The sequence below is a fragment of the Danio rerio genome, chromosome 6 (assembly GCF_049306965.1).
Source record: "Danio rerio strain Tuebingen ecotype United States chromosome 6, GRCz12tu, whole genome shotgun sequence".
Lineage (NCBI taxonomy): Eukaryota > Metazoa > Chordata > Actinopteri > Cypriniformes > Danionidae > Danio > Danio rerio.
The window spans coordinates 8,857,711-8,871,948 of record NC_133181.1 but is presented as its reverse complement, the minus strand read 5'-3'; the positions used below and the strand labels follow the sequence as shown (position 1 = coordinate 8,871,948).

The 14,238-nt window shown below is 35.2% G+C and overlaps 1 protein-coding gene across 6 annotated transcripts in view; it reads left to right on the top strand.

Moving 5' to 3' along the window:
* Positions 1-14,238, top strand: part of plppr2b (phospholipid phosphatase related 2b) — a 157,262-nt gene that overhangs the window by 10,431 nt on the left and 132,593 nt on the right. For 2 of the 6 annotated variants that reach the window (XM_017356563.4, XM_009302150.5), the window contains exon 1: positions 878-1,107. The exons of 2 other annotated variants lie outside the window; for them this stretch is intronic. The gene's annotated coding sequence lies outside the window, so the exon portion shown is untranslated. Of the gene's footprint in view, positions 1-877; positions 1,108-14,238 lie in introns of those variants that run through there. 2 more of the 6 variants (XM_005165721.6, XM_068221880.2) reach the window with 1 other exon arrangement.

Here is a 14,238-nt window from a genome sequence, read left to right as displayed (position 1 = left end):
CAAGACTGGAACCTCAGGTTTAAGGCGGCACTCATGTCTCATCACAAAGGAGCAGACAAAACTGATAGTCTACAATTCTTTGGGGGGGGGGGGGGGGGGGGGGTGGGATGAACAATGGCTGAATATATGGCGGGAGCCCAAAGAGTGGTCATGGTCACAGGCGAAGAGGTCAGTGCAGGCAGCAAATAGCATAACTAATAAATAAGGCAATGAAAAAAAACGCAGCAAGACTAACAAGAAGTACGCTTCTTGTTACAGCAAACAAGACTCAGCAGTGTGTGTAAGAATGTGATGTGTATATATAGTCCAACTAATCAGTCCTCAAGAGCTGTGTGCAAATAATCAGGGGTGATCCAGAACTGGTGTGTGAGTGAGTTGGAATATGGGAAATGTAGTGCAGTTTGGTGGCAGTAGTTCGGGTAGTTGTAGTTCGGGTAATAGTGAATGTTTTCCAGTGATCTGCAAGGGCTAGAACGCTGGCGGTAGTGACAGTAAGTACATACACTCAAAAAATGATGTTAGCTGTTTGTTCAAGCTACTTAAATATAAAATAGGCTAAAACAACACAATTTATTGAGGTTTTATTAGGGACAATTTAATTGATTCATGTTCAATCCACTTGAATCTCTAAAAACTAATACGTTAACTTAATTACTTCCTGTTGTCAGTACACAAGTTGATTGTGTGGAACCCAGCATTTTTTACATTGTAAGTCGGCAAAATATTTTACATTGTTCCTAGTTGTTGTTGCATATTTGATAATCTTGCATATTGTGCCTTAATGAATAAGCTTGATCTTTTGAACACTGGGACATCAATCCAGCTTGTTCACGTTACATCTCGTAATGTGGAGAGGGGTGGCGCTGATGCCAATGGCAATGTGTGTGTGTGTGAGTCGAGAGAGAGAGAAGGAGGAGAGAAAAGAGAGAGAGAGAGAAATGTGGCAGTATGCCTCTGGTGAAGAGACAGCCGTTTACACGTAGAGAGCTGAGTTAAGCAGGTGCTGCTGTTTCATTCACACACTTCCAAAACCACTTGTGCTCCCGTCCAGCCGGAATGGGAGTAATATAGCACCTTTTACTTCCATCACTGCTACTACCATTAGAGGTAAGCTCTCTCTCTCTGTATCTCTCACTCTCGCTGATGTGTTTATAATGGTGAATGTGGGCTGTGGGCAGGCATTTGGGCAGCTCAATACGCCGGCTGTAATAGATTCAATGCTTTTGAATGCGAAGGCAACAGAGGCGGTACTAGATCAAGGCTGTTGCAGAGAGAAACTGTGTTCAGGCTCTGACCCACATCGGGGAGTCTAAAGCGCTGCGCATCGCAAAAGAAACTCTTTGTCTTTTTCTCTGAACCAAAAAAGTGACAGGGATGTAAACGCAAAGTTTTGCACATAAACTGACTTGGAAGTGCATGACGTGCTTTTGTTGTGTGCTTTAATAGTGTGTGTGTACTAGAGTGTAAATAATAAATTGTCTGCTACAGTTGGGTTTTTCAGGGGGCAGGTATTACTTTGGAGACTGTGTACTTGTACTGTTTTGGCAGGACCTGCAATATGCAATGATGAATACTGCCGGTTAGTGCTGCATGAGCTCACTGTGTGTGTGTGTAAACCCGAAGTCCTAATGTAATCAGAATGTAATCAAAATGCTTCATCCACCAAATTTGTGCATCAGGCGATGCTCACAGTCTGTTTGCTGACCGTATGATCTATATTGCACTCAAAACTGATAAGCATGATCCAAAAACCTTTAATAAAGTGAGGTTTTTTTATCACTAAATCCTGATACACGGTAAAAACTTCAATAAGAACTCACACTTTTTCATTTTGTTGGCACTCGGGCTCTGCACCATTACAAATATACCATCAGGCCAGTGCTTGGAGCACGACTCTTTGGCACAGCTTCAAGTTCCATCCTGGGATAAATGAATTATCTTTTAATATATCCAGTTAAATCAGCTCTGTGTCAATAGATGCATTTTTATAAAATTTGTCATGATTTCGGTGACTTTACTAGCTTGACCTTAAAGTAATGATGAAGCTTGAAAATAGTGGTGCTTTTCATTTGTAAAGTAGACGTTGGAAACCCTGTTTCTAATAATTAGAATGTACAATATATTATCTGAGGCGACATTGTGGCTCAGTGGTTAGCACTGTCGCCTCACAGAAAGAAAGTCAATGGTTCGAGTCCCGGCTGGGCCATTTGGCATTTCTGTGTGGAATTTGCATGTTCTCCCCATGTTGGTGTGGGTTTCCTCCGGGTGCCCTGGTTTCCCCCACAGTCCAAAGACATGCACTATAGGTGAATTAAATAAACTAAATTGGCTGTAGTGTATGAGTGTGAATGGATGTTTCCCATCCAGTGTGTTGCAGCTGGAAGGGCATCCCCTGTCTAAAACATATGCTGGATAAGTTGGCAGTTCATTCAGCTCTGGCAATCCCTGACGAATAAAGAGAATATGCTGAATAAAAATGAATGAACAAACATATTAACTGTAAGTAAATTATTGCTTTAATGATATCTTTATTGGCCTGACAATATATTACAGCCAGTAAATTATGGATTTTTCCACTGGTTGATCCACTTCCAACTAAGGTTGCAGATATATAGCCAGGTTTACATTTCTGGGGACAGCGAAATATGTAACCTTAGGTCCATCTGCGCCCAATTTTTGTTTTTGCAATGCGGCAAAGGCCGCTGTGTATGCCTTTTGATAATCACAAATTTCTCTTGCGGATCTTCTCCTCGTGTAAATCCACCAGAGGGCGCAAAATACACTTCAGCCGACCAGGCCGACTGACTGACCCACCCCCATCCCAAAACCCATCCAATAGTGTTTTTAAAAGCATTCTAGAAAAAGAAAAGCCATCGCCACGTGATTTCACCACGTTTTAAGCCTGTTGTTTATTTATTTGTTTGTTTATTTTTTGCTTTGTTTTACCGGGTTTCTGGAACTGTTCTTTACCAGACTCAAACCCCGTCATCGCGGGCAACTCCACTCTGCGTCCCAAGTTCTCTGACGTATGCGGCAAGCTATTGGGCAAACTGGTAATGCCAGAAAATGAGGCGTGGCATCATATCGCCCCATAGTGTTTATTTTAAAGACGAAATGCAGCCAGACATACCTCTGGCTACATAAATTGCGCTCTCCAGACAGAGGTACGTAGCCACAATGAGCCTGTCTTGTCCGCTTCAGATGTGAGGCTTTTGATTGAAGCCTTTCATAAGCCAAGATACACTCAAAAAATGATTTTTACTGCTTGTTTAAACTACTTATCAACACAATTCTTTTGTGTTGTTGTGTTGTGTTGAGTTTTTTGGGGGCAACTTAATTGTTTTATGCTCAACCCACTTAAATTTGTCAAATCAATTAGTTAATCAGTTTGTTTTGCGACAACATGAAAGGGGGTGTGGCACCTAGCATTTTTTTTACAGTGTACGTTATCAAATTGGTTGGTTGTTTTTTTTCAACATGGTATTGGGCTGAACACCTGGTTATTGTTCAGTCATGGCACAGCAGATGTTGTTTTGTTGACAATGCAGGACTTAAGGAATTAAAAACTTAATAATTTTTACTAATTTAAGTGGATTGAAAAAAAAAACAATTAAGTACATTCATTCTTTTCGGCTTAGTGCCTTTATTAATCATGGGTCGCCACAGCGGAATGAGCCGCCAATTTATCCAGCATATGTTTTTTATGCAGCAGATGGCCCTTCCAGCTACAACCCATCACTGTGAAACACCCATACACTCTCACTCACACACATACACTTCACTTATACCACATGTCTTTGGACATGTGGGGGAAAGCGGAGCACCTAGAGGAAACCCACACCACCACAGAGAGAACATGCAAACTCCACACAGAAATGCCAAGTGACCCAGCTGAGGCTCAAACCATCTTGCTGTGAGGCGACAGCGCTACCCACTGCGCTACTGTGTCACCCTTAATTAAAAACTTAACATATGAAATAAAAAGTGAAACCTTTTAAACTTTTATTTAATGTCTATAATGCAAATAAAACTAGATCCACTTATTTGGTAAAGCAAGTCCCACATATAACATATCTACTAAAAGACTGTTTTGTACATAACCCATATAACCATTTTCATCTTAGTCAATAATATTATTAAAACTTCATTTAAAAACTGAGTAAATATTCTGTCTGGCCCTAGTAATAAGGAAGGAGTGATGGTTTACTCGCTCCACTGCCCTTTAAACAGACGTCTAAACGGGGATTTGTCACGCCACATTAAAGAGAGTTAAAACGAGGTTTATTGTTTGAATTTCCAGATAAAATAAACAGAATCTGATTTTAAAATATAACATTACAAGCTATCAATTTTAACCATCAAATTCAGTACATTTTAATGATTTCTAATGCTTTTTTGGACATGCTTTATTAGGATTTATTGGTTTTACCATGCAACCAGAAACATATAAAATACATAGAGCTATTACAGTTTCCATTAATACAATACTCATTATAATCTGTAAACCCAATACAAATTCAGAATCAGAATCAGTTTTAATGCCTTCACACACACAAGGAATTTGTTTTGGCTACAGAAGCTTCCAGTGTACATTAAGTGACAAGTGACAACACAAAATAAATATGGAAAAAAAAAAGAAGAATACGATAAACAATAAACAGAGATGCAGTTAGTCAAAAAAAATCTGGATGTTGAGTTGTATGTACAGATTTGTTATAAATATACAGGTTATACGGTGCTTTGAACCAATGCAAATGGAGAAAGTATTGCATTGTATATTGACCCCGATTTAAGGGACTAAGCCGATAAGAAAATGAATGAATGAATGAATGAATGATGCCAAAATTAAGATATATTTTTATTTTAAAAAAGCTTAATAATCTGCTAATGGGGTAAGTAAAATAATCTTGTTTTTCGTTTTGACATAAGATTAATTTAATTACCCAATTGGCAGATTATTTAGCTTTTATTAATTAAATTAATTTAATTTTGGCATATTATATCTTAAAACAAGATCATATTTTTTGCATGTCTAGAAAATGCTTCTTGATTTAAAAACTTTTAGGTATTTGGACTCGAAACAAGACTGAAAATCTAAGCAAGAAAAGCATTTTTGCAGTGCATAAGCAGATACGTACTTGAAGTGAAACAAAAAAAAAACATTTATAAAAAACATGTGCACTGCAAAAAAATGCTTTTCTTGCTTAGATTTTTTGTCTTGTTTCTAGTCTAAATATCTGAAATTTCTTATATCAAGAAGTATTTTCTAGACAAGCAAAACATATTGTCTTGTTTTGAGAAATAATATGCCAATATTAAGTGAGTTTTTCCTTAAAACAAGCAAAATAATCTGCCAATGGGCTAAGTAAATTAATCTTGTTTTTTCTTTTGAAGTAAGATTATTTTGCTTACCCCGTTGGCAGATTATTTAGCTTGTTTTAAGGAAAAACTCACTTAATATTGGCATATTATTTCTCAAAACAAGACAATATGTTTTGCTTGTCTAGAAAAATCTTCTTGATTTAGGAATTTTTAGACATTTGGACTAGAAACAAGACAAAAAAATCTAAGTAAGAAAAGCATTTTTGCAGTGTGAGCTCTTGCTCTTATATATTCAATAAAATATTTGTTTCCTCTGTTAATGTAAGTGAAACATATACAGAAATTATACTATAAAGCCTGCAAACACATACTAACACTGAGAAATGCTTATGGACAAAACACTTATGTGAAGCATTTAAAATAAAATGTTTTAATAGAGTTCCTCTTTAACCTGCCTGTAATATAAGGGAGAGAGAAAATAAACCTAATTGCAGTAGTTCACTTTCAATCAGTGAGGTGTTCCCTCCTGTCTATATAGGTGGTCCTTGGCCAGAACAAGTTGTAATCTTTGCGGACCAGACTTAATCCCATGAGTTAAAAGTCCTACCCGAGACTATGTGGATTCAGTCAAAGTAATTAAATCAGAGTGTGCGAACGTGTCTTGGCCACCGCGCTGAGGATATAATGCTGGGCAGCCAGCAGATTTTTGCAGTGTGAGTGACACAGAGACCCACATGCCCCAAATGCTGCATGCATATACACAGAGAGAGCATGAAACATCAGAGCACTGTCATAACATTCGTTCTCCAGCTTCAGATCACACTGAACAAGGGCTGTTTTTACAGGCTTTCTGCTGATGTTTGAATTTGTGGCTGAGTTTTAAGAAAGAAGCAAATCACTTGCAAGATATCTGATAAGCATTCATTTCTAGCGTAGACAGTTACACCATTTGGTTAACAAATACAGTTCGTGCTTTACTCAAGTTTCACACAGTGGGAGGAAGAAGACTGTGCTTTTTATACTCAACTGTTCACTTTTTGTCCCATGTTTCACACTGTTCTCTCAGGAATAGTTTGGAAATTTCAAAGTGTTTATTATAGTGGCCACTAGCATACTACACTATAAAAAAATGTCAAAAGACTATCACAATATGTTACTTTAGCGTATTTTAATAGGTTAATCCAATAGTATCTAGATGCAGGCTTGGATTTGCAAGCTGAGACTGCATATCTCAGAGATGCAATGTCAGACAAAATGCACTCAATGGAGCTAGTGACGTCACTTTGAGGGGTAGGGTTAGGGGTGGGAAAAGGTGTCAGATTGCAACTGCACAGAGTCTCCATCCAGACCCCTCTTAGTTAATCAGGTTTCAACTTATTTTTTCAAGTCACACAAAGTTGAGTTTAATATTTTTAGTCAGTTTGAATGATGTAAGTTGTGATGACTGGAAAAGATCATTTGATTCAACAAAAAATTTAATGCAGTAAGATTTTGTACAGTATAGAATCCCACATTGTAAAAAATGTAATGACAAAAAGTCAAGACAACAAATATTTTTAAGTTGCTTTAACTAATTTTATTAAATTGTTCAGGTTTCCGTAAAATTTTTTAGGTACACAAGGTTAACTTAATGGGCTGTATTTTAAAGATCTAGGCGCAAAGTCTAAAGCATTTGGCGCCAAAGCATTAAGAGCATGTCCGAATCCCTTTTTGCTATTTTAAGCATGGAAAAATACGCTCAGCGCCCCGGCTCATGGTTTAACAGCTTATTCTCTTAATAAGTTAGGCCCACACAGAATCTGCTGAATCCTGCAGATTTTTAGCCCATCGTTGATTCTGTTTATTTACTTGTGTAAATATGTGTACATTTATCTTTATTCAGTTTTTTCATTAATTTCAGTAATATTATTGACTAATATGAAAATATTCATATGATTTATTTACACTACATTTTGTAAAGGAAAATTTTGTTTTAGTAGATATATTATATGAGAGACCTGCTTTGTTTACCAAGTAAAGTGAATCTAATTGGATTTGCATTGTAAACATTAAATACAAGTTAAAAATGTATCATTCTGCTAAACCCGCGGATTTTTTACAAAATTCTGCACAGAAATAGCAAAAAATGTCCGCAGATTACGTTTGGCCAAATGGGTGTGTTTTTAGCATAACATACAATAAACCAATCAGAGTCTCATCTCTCTTTCCCTTTAAAAGTCAGTTGTGTTTCGCCATAGCGCATTTCCTATTTACATGGCGGACTAGCGAGAAAACAGTAAACAAACCATCTGCAGCACGAGAATAAAGAGTCAGCCTCTTCCATTCAGCCTCTTTACTTTCTCTTTATTTAGCTCACTCTACTTTACTCCTTTACTTTCGTAAATACGGAAAAGGTGTTGTACGCACTCCACTGAAGACATCCATTAGCCTACCTGTTTAATTTCGTTTAAGCGCAAAGATTTGTTTCAAAACAATTTCTAGTTCTAGTATTCAGCAAACGAATAAATGAACAATAGTAAACAAAGGGTGGTCAAACAACAGAGTTATATCCACATGTCCTATTCTTATGCCCCATATGGTGATGCATATCTCCAAAACCCAACAGGTGGACAAATCTAAACTTGTTTTTATTAAAACAAATATAAATATCCATATAATAAATAATACTAGAAATAATATACTACTAATAATAATACTAATAATAACATTATACAAATGAAAGTTGTCATGAAGAAACTGAAAAAAGGCCCTCGACATAAAGAAGGCATGGATGTAGTGGTTTTTTATATTTATGTGGAAAATAATAGTTTTAATTTTTTTATTTATTTTTTCAATTTTAAAGATATTTATGTATTGCTGTAGAGTGTTTTAGACCTGCATTGGCACATAACTAACATGCTCTGCGCTGGACTTCAGACCAGGTTTTAGCTGGTCAATCGCGCGGTCTATTTCAGTTCTTCAAAATAGCAACGCACCAACAATGTGCCTTGACACACCTCTTTTTCAGACTGGAACACCCATGAGTCTACAAAGTGGCTATTTAAACAACGTGGCTCTAAACATGAAAATGATTGTTGCACTGCTCTGAAAATAGCAACACATCGAGCCAAACATGTCTTGGGCCTTATTGGAGCAGGTGTAGGGCGCAATATTTTTAGTCAGTTTGAAAAATTTAAGTTGAGATGACTAGAAAAGATAAATTGATTCAATTAAATATATGATTTAATTAATGTATTGTTTAATTATTATTTAATTTACTTTAATTATGGATTAATTCAATTTAAGGCAGCAAGATTTAATATACAATGCATGTTGGTGACAAAGCATATACATCCACTTGTTTGAAGTTTTCTGAAGCATATTAGAAAAACAAAAAGAAAAAAGAAAGGCAAAAGCAGACACTATCATCAATGCTCGATATTTTTATCTGTTTCCTCAGATTCTAAACATCTAAATGGTGTGGGAGAATATCTGGGGCTGTACAAAGTACATGAATATTTAACGAGGCCAGCATTCAGGCGATTTATGATTGATTGTCTGTTGCAATTTTCACGCTGTTATTTCATTATTTTTGCCAGCCAAATTTACGCTTTAGGACTGCAAAATGCATATTTCAGATGATGTTCTGGCTCGCTTCTTTCAAAGTTACAGTGGAGATCGAATTTAGAGAACAACCTATGATTTCCTAATTTTGAGGTCACTGCTTAGCCCCAACAGGGAAAAAGAGCAGTTTTTAAAGCACATTTTGTGGATTAACTTAGCCATTGTTGTTAATAAACGTTGAAAAAGTAAAGTATAAGAAGCAGAGTAATTCTATTTGTTTATTATACAAATATATTTTGCAGAATAATTCTGTTTTTCAACTAAAAAATGGTTGCATTTATCACCAAAACTGCACATGATTAGAAACACTAAATTTAGTATGAAACTAATAACAAAATATTGTGTCTATGTACAGTATGAAATGGTGTCATAGCGTTGAATTGTTTCATACTTTGATACACATTTTTTTTTCACAGAGTAATTAAATTTTTTTAAATATATATATAATATTGATAGTAATAAAATGTTTAAGTACACTGATGAATGATTACTGCAAAACTGTTGCAACCAATTTATACCGGTTGAATTTAATCAAACTAATTAAATTTAGTAACTTCAGCCCAAATCAGCCCAAATAAATGATTTTCAAACACTTACCTTAAAAATTTTTAATGGATCCAATGCATCATTTTTTTCAGTAAATTCATTAATTTATTCATTTTCTTTTCGGCTTAGTCCTTTTATTAATCTGGGGTCGCCACAGCGTAATGAACCGCCAACATATCCAGCATATGTTTTACGCAGCGGATGCCCTTCCAGCTGCAACCCATCTCTGGGAAACACCCATACACACTCATTCACACTTATACACTATGGACAATTGAGCCTACCCAATTCACCTGTATCGCATGTCACCCGGAGGAAACCCACACGAACGCAGGGAGAACATGTAAGCTCCACACAGAAACGCCAACTGACCCAGCCGAGGCTCGAACCAGCAACCTTCTTGCTGTGAGGCGACAGCACTACCTACTGCGCCACTGCGTCGCCCTTTTTCATTGATATTAAACACTTTTTATAAAGCTAAAATGCCACATTTGACTGAATATAAAGACTTAAAGAGTGCAATTCTATTGTCTTTGCTTTGAGATTTATTCATTCATTCATTCATTTTCTTTTTGGCTTAGTCCTTTATTAATCTGAGGTCACCACAGCAGAATGAACCAAGTTACAAGTTTAAAATGCAGTGAAACCAGTAAAATACATTCATTAAGAGTTTATATAATAAACAGAGCCTATAGTTTAAAAGAGTGCACCATAAAATGAAGTCATCAGTTACTCAAAATAGTGTTGCTTCAATGCTATAATCTACAAAGAATTTGACATTTTAATGATGTCCTGCCTGTTCTTGTCCATAATGGCAATGAATATTGAGCATTACAAAAGATTTCAAAAAGCAAAAAACACAGAATGGCCAACAAATGAGGTGTGTGGTGAAAATTTAATGCATTATTTAACAAAATTTCCTGACTTTGTCCTTTAGGCTTTGTAACCACTAATATTTAATACAATTGAAAAATCAAATCCTGCTTGTGTTGTTTCTTCTCCGAGTTAAATATCTCCAGACCAGAACTCTGGCTGTCAGATGAAAGCAAGAATGACAGTTAACAGATGAATATATGAATTGCTTTTGCAATAAACACAACAAGCACAGAAAATAATGTATTTTGTAAAAGTATACTGTGTTCAATTTCTTCCAACCTTTGTTCTTTTCCTAGTCAGAGAGATCATGCAGTTCAAGGGTCAAATCTTAAGGGTGGAAGTCAAGTGTAATTTAGTTTTTTTATTAATTTCTAACATATAAACACATATAACAGTACCAACAGTATAGTTTATGTGCCATTTTTGCCCTTTGTACACGCAAAAACGGTTTGCTGCACTCAAAAAGATATTTTTGCTGCTTGTTTAAACTACTTGCAGGTCCCTGGCAGTCGGGAAAACTGTAAGCAGTAGTCTTAGTAATAAGTGAGAGAGACAAGAGTTAGTTGCTGCTTCAACGTCCTCTTTGTTGTCTTTTATTACACATACACATTTGTATGTTAGAGTCGGTAAAGACACTTTGAATCACAAAATGATTCATAAACATATTGGATAAAATAGTACACACTGTATAGATACTTTAATCAACTCACATCACAATAAATAAATAAACAAACAAATAGCAACATGAAACCTTAAGCATTTTACAGAAATGCTAGAATCTTTGTCACAAATTGGCTGAATTAATATTACTGTGTCAGGAAGACAAGTTAAGTATTTACAGTAAGTGATATGCACAAAACACTATAAATACATGAAATCAAATTACACTTGAACTCATGAATAAACTTATATATGACATAGGCATCTCAAAGTTATCAATCAAATAAAACTGATTATTTATGCATTAAAGCATGTGTATTCTAGATCTATATGACATTTAGTTAATTTAACTAACCTTAGTAATAAGTGAGAGAGACAAGAGTTAAGCAGGTCGCACACCAGAAGCGCCGCTCGGCGCCGCAACACTGCGCGCACATGACAGTTTAAGAATTCTAAAATGCATGACGTTGCGTGGCGCTGCGCGGCGCTTCTGGTGTGCGACCTGCTTTAGTTGCTGCTTCAAGGACCTCTTTGTTGTCTGAGGATGCGCTGCAGTAGTCATGGTAACTCAACTCTCTCAACTGCGACTCAGAATTCAGAAGATGCAGCTAAACTGTTCAGTGCAAACTCACAATAATTGTATTTGAGTAATTCAAATAGTGTACACATAGAAATAGAAAAAAAAATTAAAGTGAAACATGTAGGTACAAATGATTTACTTTGTGACCTTAAGTATATGAGGGATATTCACACTTTCAAATGTGTTGAATCAACACAATTCTTGAGTTTTTTTAAGAACAACTTAATTGTTTTATGTTCAATTCACATAAATTTGTAATAACAACTTATTTAACTTAATCGATTTGAGGTGGGACAACATGAAGGAATTGTGTGGAACCCAGGATTTTTAACAGTGTGTTTGTTCATACTACTAAACAACACACTACACTGTAAAAAAAGTGATTAGTTACTTAAAGAGAGTAAACCAATTTCCTTAAAAGCAACCAGGTGACTTCACAAAAATAATGTAAGAAAACCCATTGAAACTTGAAACTTATGTTGACTTTATTTTCATAATTATGCAAATTGTACTCATTTTTATATAATATATATATTATATTATATTATATTATATTATATTATATTATATTATATTATATTATATTATATTGTATTGTATTGTATTATATTATATTATATTATATTATATTACATTACATTACATTACATTGTATTGTATTGTATTATATTATATTATATTATTTTATATTATTATAGTATAGTATTTTATATTATTTTATTTTATTTTTTCTGAGCTTTTCTGTATTGCAAAATGACATACAGTAACAAAAATAAATGTGATCTTCTAGATTCCAGTTTGTCTTTTAAATCAACACAGGCTATAATTGTATATTTTATAGACTTAATGAAGCAACAAATATGTAATATTGTAATAATTACAGTATTTATTGAAAACAGACGTGCTAAAATAGTCTGACACTGTAAAAAGGGATTAGTTGACTTTAAAAATGTGAGTACAATTTGCATAATTATAGAAATTAAGTCAACATAACAGTTCCAAGTTACAATGGGTTCACTTTTTTTCATTCATTATTTTTGTAAAGTCAACTTGTTGCTTTTAAGGCAATTAGTTTACTACTTTAAGTAACTAATCACTTTTAACAGTGTAGCTGAAACACTATATATATATACTTGGGGGGACACTTTAATTGTTGTTTGTTCAATAAATTTGTAAGAAGTAATAAGTGAACTCCTTCATGTTGTCCCAACACAAATTGATTGTGTGGATTCTACCATTTTTATGGTCTTGTATGAAAAAAAAAAAGAAAGAAGTGCATAAAGCATTTCAACATCACCAGCGCGAGTGAATAATGACTGAATTCTCACTCAGATTAGTGCCAGTCACACAGCACAGTTGCAATTAAAAACTTGGCAATTCAAAGTATGTTATCATCCATCATTACAGCAAACAGGCTTATTTGCTAATGTACAACATTGTTTGCAGGGTGTAATAGTAAATTTATCTCTTTCTGAAGTGCCCGGAATTGTCTTGTAAAATCACATCTGCTTTCTCGCAGCAAAGCAATAACTAATTCATGTGAGCAAACAGTGTCATTCTCCATTGGCATTTAATATAAACCTTGTATTCTTACACATACAAAAGTCACTCATATTTCATCTTATTATAGTAGACATCATGTCATGGCTTTATTTTTGGAGTGCTCTTGAAAGTGTGAAATGGACTTGTATTTATCTGCTGTATTTCATGTCACAGATCAGTACAGAGTTTCAGTGATGTCAGCTAATATTTCCTTATTCTTAAAGAGATAGATCACCAAAAAATACAAATTTACTCACCCTTAAGTGTTTCTTTCAGAGGATATTTTAAAGTAGATATTTTTAAGAAAGCTTTGTTACCATTAACCTATTTTTTGCTCATTTTGGAATATCGCATAAAAAACCCTGGATGGATAGCCAAGATGGGCATAAATTCTGGAAATGCACATGAAAAAATTGTCATTAAACTCATATTATTTTGCTTTTGCGGAACATGATAGGTATGTTTGGGTGGATGATGAGGTCCGAACATTTTTAAATGTTTTATACGAGACAAGGTTATTATAGTTACCAAAATTGAAAAAAAAAAAAAACGTAAATTAAAATTTTAACTAATTGTCGTTAACTGAAATAGAAATAAAAAAACTATAACTAACTGAAACTGTATGGTGTTTAAACAAAACTAATTAGTGCAAAAACCTCCTTCGTTTTCGTTCATTTTCTTGTCGGCTTAGTCCCTTTATTAATCCGGGGTCCCCACAGCGGAATGAACTGACAACTTATCCAGCAAGTTTTTATGCAGTGGATGCCCTTCCAGCCGCAACCCATCTCTGGGAAACATCCACACACACATTCACACACACACAGACTCATACACTACGGACAATTTAGCTTACCCAATTCACCTGTACCGCATGTCTTTGGACTGTGGGGGAAACCAGAGCACCCGGAGGAAACCCACGCGAAGGCAGGAAGAACATGCAAACTCCACACAGAAACGCCAACTGAGCCGAGGTTCGAACCAGCGACCTTCTTGCTGTGAGGCGACAGCACTACCTACTGTGCCACTGCCTAACCCTCGTTTTCGTCTTTGTAAATGTATTTAATACATAATATTATTGTATGCCATTTAGAAGTAAATCTATGTACTTC